Here is a 17,267-nt window from a genome sequence, read left to right on the forward strand (position 1 = left end):
TCATCATTCCCCCCTACTCACTATTTACCCCCCTGCTCATAATCCTCCACTACTCATAGGTCTCCCCCCCCCCATCACCCTGCTTTTTCTATTTTTCCTATTTCTTTACCTGGCTGCACTCTGGCAGGCTCAGGTAATGCAGCGGGTCTTGTGGGCTGTGTGGATAGTATGACGAGTGACGTCCCCTGCGGGCACCTCTGCACAGCGTCAGCGACGTCACTCCTCATTCTCTGTAGCCACCGCTGGTAAGAGTGGCAACAGCGCCACTTTATAACAGTCACTCGCACCAGCTGCAGGAAATGAGGAGTGACGTCTGACGCCATGCAGAGGAGCCAGCAGGTGACATCACTTGTCATATTATCCACACAGCCTACAAGACCCGCAGCATAACCTGAGCCTGCCAGGTAAGGAAATAGGAAAAATATTAAAATCAGGAGGTGTCCAGGACGCAGGAGCAGCCTCGGCCAGGCTGCTGATCTTTAACAAGCAGCCAGCGCTGCGGCCACTTTAAATCAGTGACCAGAACATTTATCAGGATATAACATGCAGGCAGGATTTTTGCCCTAAATTTAGGTTTTAAAAGTGCATATTATACGCCGATAAATACGAGATAGAGATAGATATATATTATATATAATATTTTAACATATGCAGAATATATATTAATAAATAATAATGATAATACAGTGATCCCTCAACTTACAACTGCCACAACATACAATGGTCTTTTCTGGACCATTGGAACTTGAAACCAGACTCAACATACAATACTACAGACAGTCCAGATCTGTGAAACGTGTCAATGGCTGGAAGAACTGACCAATCAGAATGGGCATTTCACTGGTAAGACCCCTGTATTCCTGAAACGTATGTACTGAATTCCTGTCTGGTAGCGCCTCCCTACAGTACAGGGAGGTACTACATGCTCTGTACTACTATTTACCTGTGCCAGCATCAGCTGCTCCTAGTCACCAAGTAAGGGCGGCTCCATTTTACTTTTTTGGACATTGCGTGTACTGTACAGGAGCCTGAAGACGCTCCTGACATCCACATAGACAGTGATTTACAGCTCCCAGCAAATCTTTCTGACCTATATGTAAGGACTTGCTTTATCTGTATAAGTCATCTACTTATTTTTGTTAAAAAAAAAAAAAAAAAAAAATTATAATTTATACACACTAATATATATATTTTACATACACACACAAACAAAATGTAGAAAGCGGCACTGTGGTGGGTTCCTCAAAGGACCTGACTATTGGTCCCCCAATTTCCAATGCTCAACGAAAGCCAGATGACAATTCCCACAAATGACATGGACGCCCTGCGCTTTGATAACCACAGAGCACAGTTGCGCCCGTGATCATCTTGTTGTGTGACATCCTGCATCACGTGATTTGTGCCCTTCCGATCCTGCGCACCGGATTTATTTACAAACAGTGTGAAGGACGGCATGTTGCAGTGAATGTCTGCCCATCCGGGATGGAGGTAACACCCCCTATTCATCAGTATGTACTTATTTAAGAATGAACTTGTTCTTCAAATGTATTTTTTACTGTAACGAATGTATTGTGTGTATTGTTGCACTGCGAATTGTAACACTTGAGACTATCTGTACAGTTGGGCAAAAAAATATTTAGTCAGTCACCAATTGTGCAAGTTCTCCCATTTAAAAAGAGGCGAGGCATGTCATTTTCATCATAGGTATACCTCAACTAAGAGACATAATGAGAAGAAAAAAAAAAACATAAAAAAAAAATCACATTGTCTGGCTCTCACAGACATGTAACTTCTTTAAGAGTCTCCTCTTTCCTCCACTCGTTACCTGTATTAATGACACCTGTTTGAGGTTGTGGACAGGGGTCTTTTAAACTGATAACAAGTTCAAACACTCACACTCCAAACTCCACTATATGGCCAAGACCAAAGAGCTGTTGAAGGACACCAGAAACAAAATTTTAGACCTGCACTAGGCTGGAAAGACTGAATCTGCAATAGGCCAGCAGCTTTGTGTGAAGAAACTGTGGGAGCAATTATTAGAAAATGGAAGACCTACAAGGCCACTGATAATCTCCTTCAATCTGGGGCTCCACACAAGATCTCACCCCCGTGGTGTCAAAATGATCACAAGAACGGTGAGCAAAAATCCCAGAACCACACGGGGGACCTAATGAATGACCTGCAGAGAGCTGGGACCAAAGTAACAAAGGCTACCATCAGTAACACACTATGCCACTGGGGACTCAAATCATGCAGTGCCAGACGTATCCCGTTGCTTAAAGGGGTACTCCCACCCTAGACATCTTATCCCCTATCCAAAGGATATGGGGATAAGAGGTCTGATCGCGGGGGTCCCGCCGCTGGGGACCCCCGCATTATTGCATGCGGCACCCACCTGTTTATCCACCGGAACCGCTGGAGTCGCGACTACGGGAACGGGGCGGAGTCCTGATGTCACGTACTTCCGTTCCCGTAGTCGCGACTCAGACCCTCCAGCGGTTCGGTGGAAAAACAGGTGGGTGCCGCATGCAATAATGCAGGGGGGTCCCCAGTGGCGGGACTCCCACGATCAGACATCTTATCCCCTATCTTTTGGATAGGGGATAAGATGTCTAGGGTGGGAGTACCCCTTTAAGCCAGTACATGTCCGGGCCCATCAAATATTTGCCAGAGCGCATTTGGATGATGCAGAAAAGTATTGGGAGAATTTCATATGGTCAGATAAAACCAAAATAGAACTTTGTGGTAAAAACTCAACTCGTCGTGTTGACGAGTTGAGTTTTTACCACATACCTACTGGGAAGAATGGTAGGTGGAAACATCATGCTTTGGGGCTGATCTTCAGCAAAGGGACCAGGATGACTGATCCGTGTAAAGGAAAAAAAAATTAATGGGGCCATGTATCGAAAGATTTTGAGTGAAAACCTCCTTCCATCAGCAAGGACATTGAAGATGAAACGTGGCTCATCTTTCAGCATGACAATGATCCCAAATACACCGCCCGGGCAACGAAGGAGTGGCTTCGTAAGAAGCATTTCAAGGTCCTGGAGTGGCCTAGCCAGTCTCCAGATCTTAACCCCATAGAAAAACTTTGGAGGGAGTTGAAAGTGCGTGTTGCCCAGCGACAGCCCCAAAACATCACTGCTCTAGAGGAGATCTGCATGGAGGAATGGGCCAAAATACCAGCAATAGTGTGTGAAATCCTTGTTATTGCCAACAAAGGGTATATTACAAAGTATTGAGATGAACTTTTGTTATAGACCAAATACTTATTTTCCACCATAATTTGCAAATAAATTTAAAAAAAAAATCAGACAATGTGATTTTATGGATTTTTTTTCTCTTATTATGTCTCTCATGGTTGAAGTAAACCTATGATGAATATTACAGACCTCTCCTCTTTTTAAAGTGGGAGAACAATTGGTGGCTGACTAAATACTTTTGTATTCTCTTGATTGCACTATTTTATGCACTTTATGATGTCACGATGTAACTACCCACTTGTGGGAGGTGTTCACCAATCAACACTTGACTTCTGTGTATATATTATGGATCATTTTCACTATGTAAGGCCCATTTCACACTATACATTTCGTTTTTAAAGAACAGTTATATGTTCCGTTATGAATACCCTGAAAATCGGCCATTTAACATGCACTATTTCTTCCATTACCTTCACAAATTAACGTCAGTTATTAACAACAGGCTATAACGAGTTAAAACTGATAATGTAAAAATCCCATAGACTATAATGGGATTTTGTATCAGCCGTTAAACGGACGATTTTCAGGGTTTTCATAACGAAACATATAACAGATCTTTAAAAATGGAAGAATGTTTAGTGTGAAAGAGGCCTAAGATGCCTCTAAGGAAATAGCCGATTCTGGTATAAGTTATCGGCTTGAAAGGTCACAGATTATCGTATCGGCCCTAAAAAAAAAAACAAATAAAATAAAAAAGACACACACACATAATATATTATATATATATATATATATATATATATATATATATATATATATACACACATACATATATACACACACACACACACATATACATATATATACCCACACACACACATTGTTTTAGATTAGATAAAATTAATGAAAATTAGATATTTTAATTTATAATAGTAGTAGTAGTAATCATAAAAATAGAAATCACAGGTGCTTATCTCGGGTGTGAACTAAAACCGAGAACTGTTACTTGTGCCAATCTTTTTGCGCAGTAGAGCGCGATTCAATGAGTCAGGCGAAAAGCAGCCAAATGTCACCAGCTAATGCACCTCTCAGCATTTTTCCCTCACCCAAGGATTTGTGTGTCAGCCAATGTCTAATTCTCTGATTACCAACAAATTTGTAATAGAGACAACACGGCTCGCTTGACATTCAGAGATCTAAATCAAGTGCATCAATAAATGGAGCTACTGTTTGTCCTCCATGCTCTAAATACAAATTAGGACAGAAAATACCACAACACGAGATAAGTGTTAAGAAAGCTGCAAACCGGCCCTCTTGATATCATATCTGAATTCCTCATATGGCAGTAATATGTACACAGGAAATGTAGCCGGCACTTCTTTCAGTAGCAAGAAAAACACAAAATGCTTGTACAATGCATTGAAAGAGTGCTAGAAGCCAAATATTCTTACACGGTATAAAAAACTGACATATGCCGACTGTTCACTGGGGTACTGTTCCAAAAGACAGCTCATCTACCAAAGCTCAGATGTAATTGCTTACACTGCTCTGGGGAACTTAAAACAGCACCATAACTGTGTTATATGGGCAACACAGCCCGTTTTCCAGCCTGCATCCTCAAGGACAAGCGGGAGGTACAGTCCTCTCAGCCAATCACAGACAAAGCTCCGATCCTTCAGTCCTCAGGGGAGATAAGCGGATGCTACAGGTGACTAAACTGTATAAGATGAATTAAAAGTTGGATAAAGATGCCAATTTCAGCAGGAACATCGAAAGTGTATGGAGACCTTCCAACTCCGAGAAGAGTCAGGGGAGATAAGTTACTGCCAGGTGTCTGGAAGCAGCTTCTCCTCATCTTTCCATTTAGAGCACACACAAGCTTGGTCACATTAAGTATGCGTGTGTGTACGGAGGGTGGGGGCGTCAAGGCTGCCATCAGAAATTTTGGGGCGCATTACACAGTTAAGGCCTGGGACCCTCACCTGGCTCATCTTAATTTCATTATTTCTTTTAGTACCACAAAATAAAAAGTGAGTCAGACTCTCATTGGTGCTTTAAGTAAGGAATTATTTTTCTGCCAAAGAATTCCCCTTTACTTGTTGAGGGTACTTTTTGCGATAGTTGACCCCGATATAGCTGTAGGCCCCCCACTGTACTTGTCCCTAAATTGTTGTAGGCCCTCTATGATAGTTGTCCCCCATGTTGTTGTAGGCCCACAATGTCTTGTCCTCATATCTGTTGTAGGCCCCCTTTGTGATCGCTGACATATAGTTAAAGGCTGTGGCTCCTAGCTGCCATATTTGCTTCTGTGCGCCACTGCTCTGCAGTTGCCAGACCCTCCTGGCAACCAGTGCGCCCATAAAGTGGCAGTAGCTGCCAGCCAAAGCCTCAGGACTGGAGTCAAGTATAATGATGGGAATGATCTTATTATTCCATCCCAGTAGCAGGGCTGCATTAAAGTGATGGCTGCGGGTCCATGGGTTGTACCCCACTGAAGCCAGCCCAGTGGGGTTAGGGGGTTCAGGACTCATCCAGAAAACATGAAGCTCACACACAAGAACATGCACATGAGGGAAGGAGCTACGAAGTAGGGATTGACAGATTATTGCTTTGGCCAATATCATCGGCCAATATTCACGATTTTTGACATTATCGGTATCTGCAATTACCTTGCTGATATGGCGATACAGCAGCTTCTGCGGAGCCGGGGGGGGGGGGGGGCGGATGGTGTTAATAGCCGATTACTTATACAGGAATATCGGTTATCGGCCTCAAAGTTCACATATTATCGGTATCGGCCCTAAAAAAAAAAAATCAATATCGGTCGATCCCTACTAGGAAGTATATAAAAGCCAAGACTTATTAAACAATGGATCCTTTGGCGATTTTGGGGAGATGGATTGTCCCCAATAAGATAATATATACTTTTTTTTCAACCACTTATACATGCCAACCAGCCACCATAATCCGTATGAGTAGACATCCAAAGAGGAGGAGAGAATATCTAATGTATATCATACAGGAAATCCCATGATGTCTCCAAACTATTCTCCCCTATTACCTACATACAGTACAGTCTCTACTGGCAATAAAACAGCCATCTGTACTGTATATCTATCTATATACTCAATGATAGAGATTTATCAAACCCTGTGCAGAGGAAAAGTTTTACCAGTTGCCCATAGCAACCAATCAGATCGTTTCTTTCATTTTTCAGAGGTCTTGTAAAAAATTTAAGAAGCGATCTGATTGGTTGCTATGGGCAACTCTGCAGCTTTTCCTCTGCATTGGTTTTGATAAATCTTAGAGATGAGCAAACTTACAGTAAATTCGATTTGTCACGAACTTCTCGGCTCGGCAGTTGATGGCTTATCCTACATAAATTAGTTCAGCTTTCAGGTGCTCCGGTGGGCTGGAAAAGGAGGATACAGTCCTAGGAAAGAGTGTCCTAGGACTGTATCCACCTTTTCCAGCCCACGGGAGCACCTGAAAGCTGAACTAATTTATGTAGGATAAGCCATCAACTGCCGAGCCGAGAAGTTCGTGACGGATCGAATTTACTGTAAATTTGCTCATCTCTAATAAATCTCCCCCAATGTCTGTGTGTATGTTTGTGTGTGTGTATGTATGTGTATGTATGTTCCAGCATCACGTCCAAACGGCTAAAGATATTAACATGAAACTTGGCACACATGTTACTTATATGTCAACAACAAACATAGGATAGGTAATTTAACCCTTACTCACCCCTATTTGCCAGTGGTGGGGTTTTTGTTTAAAGTCCCATACAAGTCTATGGGAAATATATGTTCCTGCATAACTTCCAAACGGCTGGAGATATTTCGATAATACTTGGTCACGTTACATATATGCCCACTTAAAATAGAGAATAGTTAATTTAACCCTTAACTAACCCCCATTTGCGAGGGTCGGGGTTTTCTTTTAAAGTCCCATGTAAATCAATGTGAAATGTATGTTCCCACATAGCTTCCGGAAGTCAAAAGCTTCCTCCTTTGTTCATTTTCCTCCCCAACAAGGATTAGGAAGGAAAAACCGGGCAACACAGGGTACTCAGCTAGTAAATAAATAAATGGTTTTATTTAAATAATTTATATAAATACATTTAATTAATTAGTTAATTAAAGGGGTACTCTGCCAGAAAACATCCCATCACCTATCCAAAGGATAGGGGATAAAATGTCTAATCATGGGGGTCCCAAATACAGACGCTCCAAGCTTCCGTGTTCCGGACACCGACGCTGCCGGCCCGGAGATCGCAGGGGTCCCCAGCGGAGGGATCCAGAACACGGAAGCTTGGAGCTTGTGTGTTTGTGATGTCACACCACGCCCCCTCCATACATGTGTATGGAAGGGGGCGTGACACCTAGTACGTAACAGTCACACCTCCTCCCATAGACATGAATGGAGTGGGTGTCATGGCTGTGGTCGCCAGTCAGCCAGCACGGAGTTCGCTCCATGCACCGGATGACTGACACAGCAGTGGAGATCGCGGGGGTCCCCAGCTGCGGGACCATCATGATTAGACACCGGCAGCATATGACTAGGTAAACTATACCATTAAAATGCATTTTTATTTAAATAACGAATGTGGATGAAATACATTGGAGGGGAGTGGACTTTTTATACAATTCTCATCTTGCATTGAAGTGGTATAATAAGGTCTCCAGATCATGCTGCATTATTGTTATGCTATTGTTACAATGTTGATTATGTTCATTAATGTAGTCTAGCAGAGCTGGTTACTGCTTTTGCCCATCTGTGTACATAGCAATTTTGGTAATTGACTGTAATATTATATATATATATATATATATATATATATATATATATATATATCCAAAAGAACAGGTATACTTTATAATCAGGCAAACCAGATATGCAGATCCGTAACAATTGTCATTTGTTTTGAGTTGCCATACAATTGGAGTGATAATATTTTTTGTTATTTTTAACAAAGGTTATATAGCTTTTTATACCTTTATACAACAATGCTATATGCAATAGCACTGTCTGAACACCTACAAAACACTTAATAAAGCTTGGCCAGTAGCTAGTTTTACATTTCAGTCGGGCTCTGCTATATGGAGCTTAGAAAGTCCGTTGTAGTGGGAAAAAAATAAAAAAAATAAAGAAGTAGTGCATGCACTTTTCTTTGCTAAATTCCGGTAAACTACCAGATTCCCAAACGTCCCCATTCAAGTCAATGTGATCCATCTGGACCTGGTGGAGTCAGTTGTGGTCCGATCCTTTAGGCCCGTTTGGTGCAACAACAACAAAAAAAGGCAGAGCATAACGGCATGTAAACTTAGCATAAGGGATGGGAAATGCACTGAGGCCTATTAAAATTCAACTTCTTATAAAGAATGAAATATTTCCTTCTTGCTGTAACATTTTCCAACTTCATTGACAAAACAAAGTTACTAGGAGGAGGCAACGGATTAACAAAACTTGAACTCTTCCCAGGATCTTTGTTCCTAAATAGCAGATGAAAAATCAGAATGTTGCAGAATCTTGTAATACTTTTTTTTTATTGTACTAACAGTTTTGAAGCGACAAACTTTGGGAAGTCCACCTTTCTGAAGATTTGCTTTTTTATGTGGCTGTATTGGGTATCTTCCATAGTACAGTCGTTTGGAGTAGCAGTATGAGTCAAGTGATGATGATTTTTCCAATGATTTTGCATCTGCATCACTGGACTAACATGGCTACTCCAAACTACTCCCTAAATAGCACGAATAGAACTATTTTAACTCTGCATAGCACTCAAACAACCCACAAGCATGTACATATGGGTTTAAAGGGTTACTCCGCCCCTAAAGGGTTACTCGTGCGGAGGTCGACACACACCCTTCCCGCGGGCTGTCGGGGTTCCGTACAGGAGATCTCGGGGGGGCCCCAGCGGTCTTCAACTTATCCCCTATCCTTAGGATAGGGGATAAGTTGTTCACCACTGGACTACTCCTTTAAGCTAAAAGTAACTTTTTCAACTTACTAAAGAGCAGGATAAACCTGAAATACAGCCTGAAATATTAAGGTGTATACAGACCTAATTGTACAGAGGGAAGTATTCCCTCCAGGCACCATTACCTCTATAGGACAATCTGCCTCAGCTGCCACAATGAAAACCCACAAACTAAAAGCACAGGCATAATTGCTGGACACATTTCCATTATTTTCTTTGGGAGCTTTAGTCCTTTGTGATTATGAATTCACCCTAAACTATGAAAAGATGAAAGCAACAACAGCAGCAATAAATCTTATCACAAGTAAGATTTCCGAAGTTAGTTCTTCACTCACAGGACCCCTGTATAGCAGCTGTACAACCTCCCCCCTGGACTACATATGTATGGAGAGAATCTTCTCTAGAAGCAAAACTTCTAAAGGGAGAATGTCTCCGAACACACGCCAGAAATTTTTCTTTTTAGGTTTCCAACAGATCAAACAGAAAAAAACTTCCATATTAAATTTTAGACATGTGGACATATGTAGGTACAGTAGATGCTTCTTAGACCTCCATCAGGAATATTACTGATCTGTATAAAACATAAGTGTCACCCACTCACCCACTGCAAAATGTTGGATTTTCACAGGGGAAACACTGCAATATTTCCATACTAAGATTCACAGTAGAAAATCCAGGTAAGTAATGAAAAAAAAAAAAAAAAATTTGGGACAGTATGAATTTAGGCTATTGTAAAGGTATGTGCACATGGCAGATTGTCCGTACGGAATTCCCTCCAAATATTCCGCTGCAACAAAGTCCCATTGCTTTCAATGGGATTCCACTGCACTGTGCACACGTTGGAAACATCTGCCGCAGAAATCCGGCGTCCACAGAAAGACTAGATTTGCCTAATGAGGGTCATTTATACGAGCATATCTGTGCTGCAATTGACACTTTCCAGCCCAAGCCAAAACTCAAATACACTTGAAAAAGGACTTGAGTGTAGTCACTAGTTGACCACGTTCCAGTTAATGAACTGAAAAGAGCTTGTGCTGATCCAAGCCCAGATAGATACTTAGGCAGCAGATTTTGATGACATTTTCACCTTGGAGGTACCATTTGCAATGTGAACCCAGCCTGACTAGTTTGAAAATCTTTAAATGGGCAAAAACTTTTTACAGGTTGTATATCCAGGATTGGTGGCTTTGCTGGTAATGGCTTAATTCACTGAAAATGCCCTACTTTTCCCATACTTACACAAAAACAAGCCAATAGTGCAAACTTGGATAAGAAAGTTTAAATGGGCACTGTCTGATACAAAAACTTTATATATGTTGTAAATCTTGGCAAAACATTTAATAAGAAAATGTTATTTCCTTTTTATAGAAATCCTGGCTTATAAAACCATAGCTCTCTCCTCTGATCTCTCCTGTCTGATAGCACAGAGGAGTGCTATCAGACAGGAGATGGCACTCCTCTGGGCTCTCTCCTGTCTGACGGCACTCCTCTGGGCTCTCTCCTGTCTGACGGCACTCCTCTGGGCTGTGACGTGGACCGTCAATTACAAGGGGACCTGGTAAGTATAGCTTCCTGCCCAGGGGATTACTTCGGGAGCCGGGGGGGTAATTTACATACTTCATAGCATCACCATCCCTGGGGACAAAAATGTCTCCCGGGATGGTGAGGGGGGAAGATTTTACCATATATAACACATTGCCAAGCATTATATATGGTCCAGGTCTAATGCTTGGTTCCCTTTAAATTTGGCAGATTTATTTCTGCATCGTGTGGAGATTTTTCACTGTTACTATAAACAGTAATTTTTATTTTTTATTTTTTTGTACAGAAATTCTGCCAAGTAAATACAAAGAATGGAAACACACTGGCATTAGTAGTCGACATAGAACACAGAACAGCTAGTCTGAAGGGGATACCCCTATTATAATAAACGTAATGAAGTGATAGAGAACACACAACGGCCTTCGCGTAGAAATAACTAAGGTATCAGTTCTGCCATAGAAACCACTGAAATCAATTGTCGGCTGTATACGCCATTCTGCATACAACCATTTTAAAGGACAACTGCAGCGGAATTACACTTATACCCTATCCATAGGATAGGGGATAAGTGTTTGATCGCGGGGGGTCTGACCGCTGGGACCCCCCTCGATCTCCCTAACGGGGCGCCGGCATTAGCGCCCATGGTGACGTAGCATCGACCTAGAGGTCGACGGTGACGCCCCGTCTCCTCCCCGTCCCCATACAGTTCTATGGGGGATGCGGGGAGGCACGAATGCTGCCTCCCCGCCTCTCCCATAGAGATGTATGGAGGAGGCGTGCCGGCCGCAACGTCATGCTGCGGCTGGTACGCCCCCTGCATGGGAGAGCAGCGGCCCCGTACAGGAGATCACCGGGGGCCCCAGCGTTCGGACCCCCCCGCGATCAAACACTTATCTCCTATCCTCAAGATAGGGGGTAAGTGTTTGTACCGCTGCAGATGTCCTTTAATGCAGAAGGCTCCATATTTACAGAGGTGAGATAAGTGATTTTCAGTACAATGATTTCTCAGTCAGTGTAAGAGAGAAAGTGGCCTTGACAGTGAATATGAAAATTTACCTTCACACAGGAGGAGATTTATCAAAAATCACAAAATACATTAAGTCAGTATGAAGATACTTGTTGCAACCTGTTCTATACAGTTCCCTTCCTTCTGCAAACTGATAATATGAACCAAGAAATGGTGCATGTCTTTAGTGAAACTGGCAGATTTTACCAATCCTTCACTTAACACATTGGAAAGCTGTTGATGTAGGTGTACAAAATAGCAAAAAACCCAATTAATTTGCATATAATTCATATAATTCACACATTTTGCATAGTAAAGTTCCACTATTAAGGGGGGACTAAATTAATCTAAAGAAAACTGAAGCTAGGTTCACTCGACTGCTAAGGGCACATTCACACTGAGGAACATCAGCGTTTAAAATTTAATTGCTGCATTTGGCTGCAATCACACAAAGTTTTTGCAATACAGTTCCAGTATCCGTTTTTTGATGAAAAACGGATTCCTCAAAACCGCACTAAACTGTATCAAAAGGTGTGTACAAAAGCAGCGGTAGGCTACGGTTTTGGGTACTGGAAAAAGAAACGGACAAAATCGTATCGTTTTCAATAAGGTTCCATACGGTTTTAACATTGAAAATGTATACGGGAACTGTATTGCAAAAACGTGGTGTGAATGCAGCCTTACTCTGTGGATTCACAATCTTCCTGCTAATGTAAATGAAGCGAAATGCCACGGACACACCGACCCATTGACAAACAGGAACATTGAATTCATTCAATTCTTTAAAAAGAATCAAAAACCTTGAACTTTTGCTGTGTGAAAGCAGCAGAGGAACACCCACTGTAGTCAATGGGATTATGATGCAAGTTGGTATCCGTACAGATATCCATTGTGGATTTCACCTTACCCTACCTCTTCAGTCCTCCTCAGTCAACGCATAACAGTGGTGCCAGATCATATATGTGCCGGCTACCAATGGAGCCTCTATTGGGGCCTGTCCGGTCCCTGTAATTGAGTCCAGCCTTATCCTAGACAACACAGCGCTGCATGCTGCGCCATTTTGTCCAGCATTTTCAAAAGAATCTGCAGCAAAACAGCTACACCAGCTGAAGATACTATTACTAGGAAAGGGATCACAGCATTGCTAATACCTACTTAGTAGGGATAAAACCATGCCAATGGCAGATAACACTAGGGTGCGAGCCGTATCACTCAGACACGTGGCTCTTCACTATCTGTAATATTTTGTAATATCTGGCCCGTGGCCTATAAAAATTTGGCATGCTTTGAACCAGACGTGCAGATTATTAACCAGTTTGTTACCAAATATTTTATATCTATCCTAAGATAAAAGTAAAACAAAAATAAAGACAGATCTAGATGGACCACTGTCTTTTTCTATGTTTCTACCCTACTGGAAAACGCCCCTTTTATTTTTATTTTTTAACTTTACCCTAAACGTAACACATACAAAATCCTCTAACAATCTCTCTGTTGATGGATTTCTACAATGGACAATTTGAGAACATAGAATCTTTACAAAAAAAAAAAAAAAAAAAAAAAAAAAGCTACTTTACTTTTACAGGATATGTTGAAACACGTCCATTTAAAAAAATAAATAAATAAATAAATTTAAAAAAAAACACATTCCACTTATGCAATAAGGGTGTGAGGTATAGAAAGAGAGAAAGGGACAACCTATGTAACACAAGCTGCAAAAGTCCTGTACAAGTGGACAAGACCTAAGCTCTTTCTGCATCGGATCTCCTTGTAGTAATGGAAGAAATAATTATAATAAAGGGTAATAATGGAGTTGCCCAGTTGTCTTTGAATTTTTTTTTATAGAAATTGTAAGGTACTGAAGAGGGAGGAGGTTACAATGAGGGTCTTTAGTTCTGGAGGACCTAGCATATCAATGCAATACACTAATGAAACATGATGGACACCATATCATGATCTTTTTGGTACGGAGGTCACGTTCCCTCATGCTAGTGAATGCATGCAGCCGAAATCACACCCCTATGCGTTTAACAAAGGAAACGCTATATTGTCACCAAGATCATTCGGCCATTGGTAAACAAATGGATGCATGGTTTAGGCCACATGCGTTCAGGAACGAGGCCTTAGGCTAGGTGGGGCGGCACAAAAAACAGCACAACTGCCGTACAGTGTTTTGTCGGTGAAAAAAAAAAAAATCACTGCAGCCAGATGTTGGCAGGAAGAAGACAGGGAATTATGAAACACCAAACCCACTTTGGCTTTTTTTTCCTGCTTTTGGGATTACTGTCAGTTCCCCCAAAATTGGCGCATATTAATATTATAGGGGTTTTTATTCTTCAAAAGAAATCTCAGCTTTTCACACCCATAGAAGTATATAGGAGGGAAAGAAAAAAAAACCTCAACAAAAAACGCTGCGTTAGTTCAACATCGGTGCTTTTTTGGCAAACTCTATGGAGGCAAGTAGTGATGCACAGCATCACTACTTACCTCTGCCGGCAAGTAAAGTATACCATGGTTCATAGCCCACCACTGTATACTGTCCCAGGTCCTAAAGGAACTGAGATGTGCCAGTGGCTATACAGCCAGGAGTACAGCTCAGGCTGAACAGCATGTATACGTTGTATACCTTCAGCCCAGCAAGAACCTAGAGTAAAGCAGCGATCTACATCTGACCAACAGAGATAGCAGGCATGGCGGAGGAAAGAAAAAGGTAAGTATAGGGTTTATCTTTTAACTTTTACTGCTCCCTAAATACATAAAGGGTATGTTCACATGGGGGAATTATGTGCATGGGCTCTAAGCCCAAAGGAAATGGATGTGCCTCACGATCTATGATCAATATATAGAAATGTGACCTACGGTACACTTAACAAAAGTCAAGGCAGCACTGATCGAATAAGGAATGCAACGGTACAAGAATACTACATTATTGGTTACCTAGATTCCTTTTTTGTTAAATTACAGAATTTAGAATGTGACATATTTCAGGCATGACAAGCTCTGTACAGCGCTGCAGAATTATTATTAGTATAACTGTAATATTATAACAATGATCATGATGATGCCATCACTGAATAAACTGAATATGGTGTAATTGCGGATACAGTGCACTGGGCCCATTGTGGCGGATAAGATGTGGGAGACTGGCCAAGGGACTTAAAAGCAACAAGAGGACCACTGGAGCTCTGCAATAACAAAAGTTGTTTAACAAGGCAGACATCATTCCTGTCACGGCATTCACCAAAGTGAAAAGCAGCACTCAGCAAAAATGACTTTACCCAGAGACCGAGATGGCCTAAACTATTGTGTTCCGGACAAATGAAGAGATAAGAGACTACATGCCTGACCTGCTGACAGAATCAGCACCTCTATAACCTATATACCTGTGGTCTCTAAACGATGGACCTCCAGATGATGCAGAACTAAAACTTCCAGCATGCCCGGACAGCCAGCGGCTGTCCGGGCAAGCTGGAAGTTTTGGTTTTGCAACATCTGAAGGTCAACAGCTTGGAAACCACTGACCAATGGACATGTGGAAGGATGCAAGTTCTCCAAGTCTACACTAAATTGCGCCTTAAGCGATAGACTGCTGAAAACGTCTCAGCAAGAGCAGCATAACTTTATTAACAGGCAAAACACGCTGGGAGAACCAGCACCTCTATAATATATAAACTATATACAAGGAATGCAATTGGTGGCTACCAATACACATAGGGGCAAAAAAATAAAAAAAAGGACGACCAAAAAAAAAAATATACCATCCATCCTAAAAATTTTCAGTAGTTTGTCAGTGATTTTATCAATAGTGATGAGGAACAAAAAAAATCATAAAATAAAAGTTTGAAGATGGATCTTGCGATAATTTTGTATTCATACTATTTTCACAAATATTAAAATTGACAAAAGTGAAACTTTTTTTGGGGCACATTTTACATGGTATCTATGCTCGTTTCGGTTATCTTATCATATAGAAATGCAGTGACCCAAGCAACTGCTGCAACAGAAAGGTTGAAGAATTATAAGGGTACTATACTGTACTATGGGAAGATTTACCATCCTAATCTATCCTAATCTACCATCCTTATCTATTCTCTGCAGTTGTTTCATTCATCAAATGTTGCCCGCCCACGCTATCCGTTTAGACTGCTTTCCAGGGCTGATGTAACATGGCGTGAGTTTGTGTAAATCACTTTTTTGCGACTTTTCATGAATCCATCACCACTGCATAAAAGTAGTCTAAACCACTGCAAACGGTAGTTCCCTTTCAAATATGCTCTATAGCAAAAGTCGCAAGGGAAGTGACAGACTTTTTGTGCGACAATTTTAGATTAAAACAAAAACCATCTAAACTGCTTGATGAATTCCCCTCTAAGATGCACTATTTCTCCTGTTACTATCTTCCGTCACAAAATAACGGCCGTTATTAATAACGGGTTAAAACGGCTATTAAAAAAAAAAATCCCATTATAGTCTATGGGATTTTTCTAACGGCCGTATAGGATTTTGTAACCGCCGTTTTCAGCTGATTTTCAGACGGAGCTTCGCACGGATCTTTAAAATACGGAGTAATTTTGTAGTGTGAAAGCAGCCTTAGTTTGCGTCAATGAGACTTTTTTTGCGAATTTTCAGGAAAAGTTGCAGTTAATAAATTAACGACCACTTCATTGTGCGCTTTATTATAGACCACTATGGTTGTTGGGAAGAGAAAAGCTCTAAAACGAAAAAGTTGCATAAAAGTCTCAACTAAACAGACTTTCTGAGAGACAAATTTAGACTCTCTCAAACGGTCTAAACAGTTGGATAATTCTCCCTCTATATATCTGTTTGCTCTACCCAACTATTCCTCGGCACCCACACTCCCTGTCACTTATGTCCATTGACAAACTACCTCCTAACATCAGTTCCCCCAAGTGTCTCCAGCACGCCAGTCAGGGCTGTTCACTAGGACACGAGTGCAAATAAAGAAAACTATTCCAGGAAATAACCTATTTATCCAAAGGAAACCTGTCTATTAGCTGTAGATGAAAAGATTAGCAATGTTCTGCAGATCTAACAGATTAGGAAATCCATTACAGAACAAAAGAAATTTATGAGGTTGGCATTTAGCCTTCTCGAAGACGCCTGTCACCTCAGAAGGGTTACAACAACCTCACACAACCAATGGATCTCCAGGTGCTGTTGCACTTTATTTTCTTTCAATGATTGTTCTGAACTGTTCACAAGGTGGAATTTCTGGAGCAAATGTTTCTGCCGCAGAAATCCTGATTCCTGCATCCACAAAAAGAATAGACTTGTCTATTTTTTTTTTTTGGGGGGGGGGGGGGGGGTTTACTAGGAAATGCATTGCCTTCTATGAGACAGCACATTTTACAAGCGGTCCTAGCGCCCGCTGGATTATTCAAGTGTGTGGAAAGTCCACTGACATGACATTTCCGCACATTTACACACACACACACACACACACACACACTTTAATTTAAGGGTATTTACATCCAAATCAGGTGAACAGTGTAGTAATTACAACAGTTTGCAT

At 41.4% G+C, this 17,267-nt stretch overlaps 1 protein-coding gene and 1 long non-coding RNA gene across 2 annotated transcripts in view; one reads left to right on the forward strand and one right to left on the reverse strand.

Moving 5' to 3' along the window:
* Window positions 1–17,267, reverse strand: part of DIAPH1 (diaphanous related formin 1) — a 270,343-nt gene that overhangs the window by 230,068 nt on the left and 23,008 nt on the right. The window lies entirely within an intron of this gene.
* LOC130267287 (uncharacterized) lies at window positions 314–11,136 on the forward strand. Its single transcript, XR_008843128.1, has 4 exons — window positions 314–404; window positions 9,815–9,863; window positions 10,555–10,744; window positions 11,015–11,136. It is a non-coding gene; the product is annotated as an uncharacterized LOC130267287 (long non-coding RNA).

This window comes from Hyla sarda, chromosome 4, assembly GCF_029499605.1.
Source record: "Hyla sarda isolate aHylSar1 chromosome 4, aHylSar1.hap1, whole genome shotgun sequence".
Classification (NCBI taxonomy): Eukaryota; Metazoa; Chordata; class Amphibia; order Anura; family Hylidae; genus Hyla; species Hyla sarda.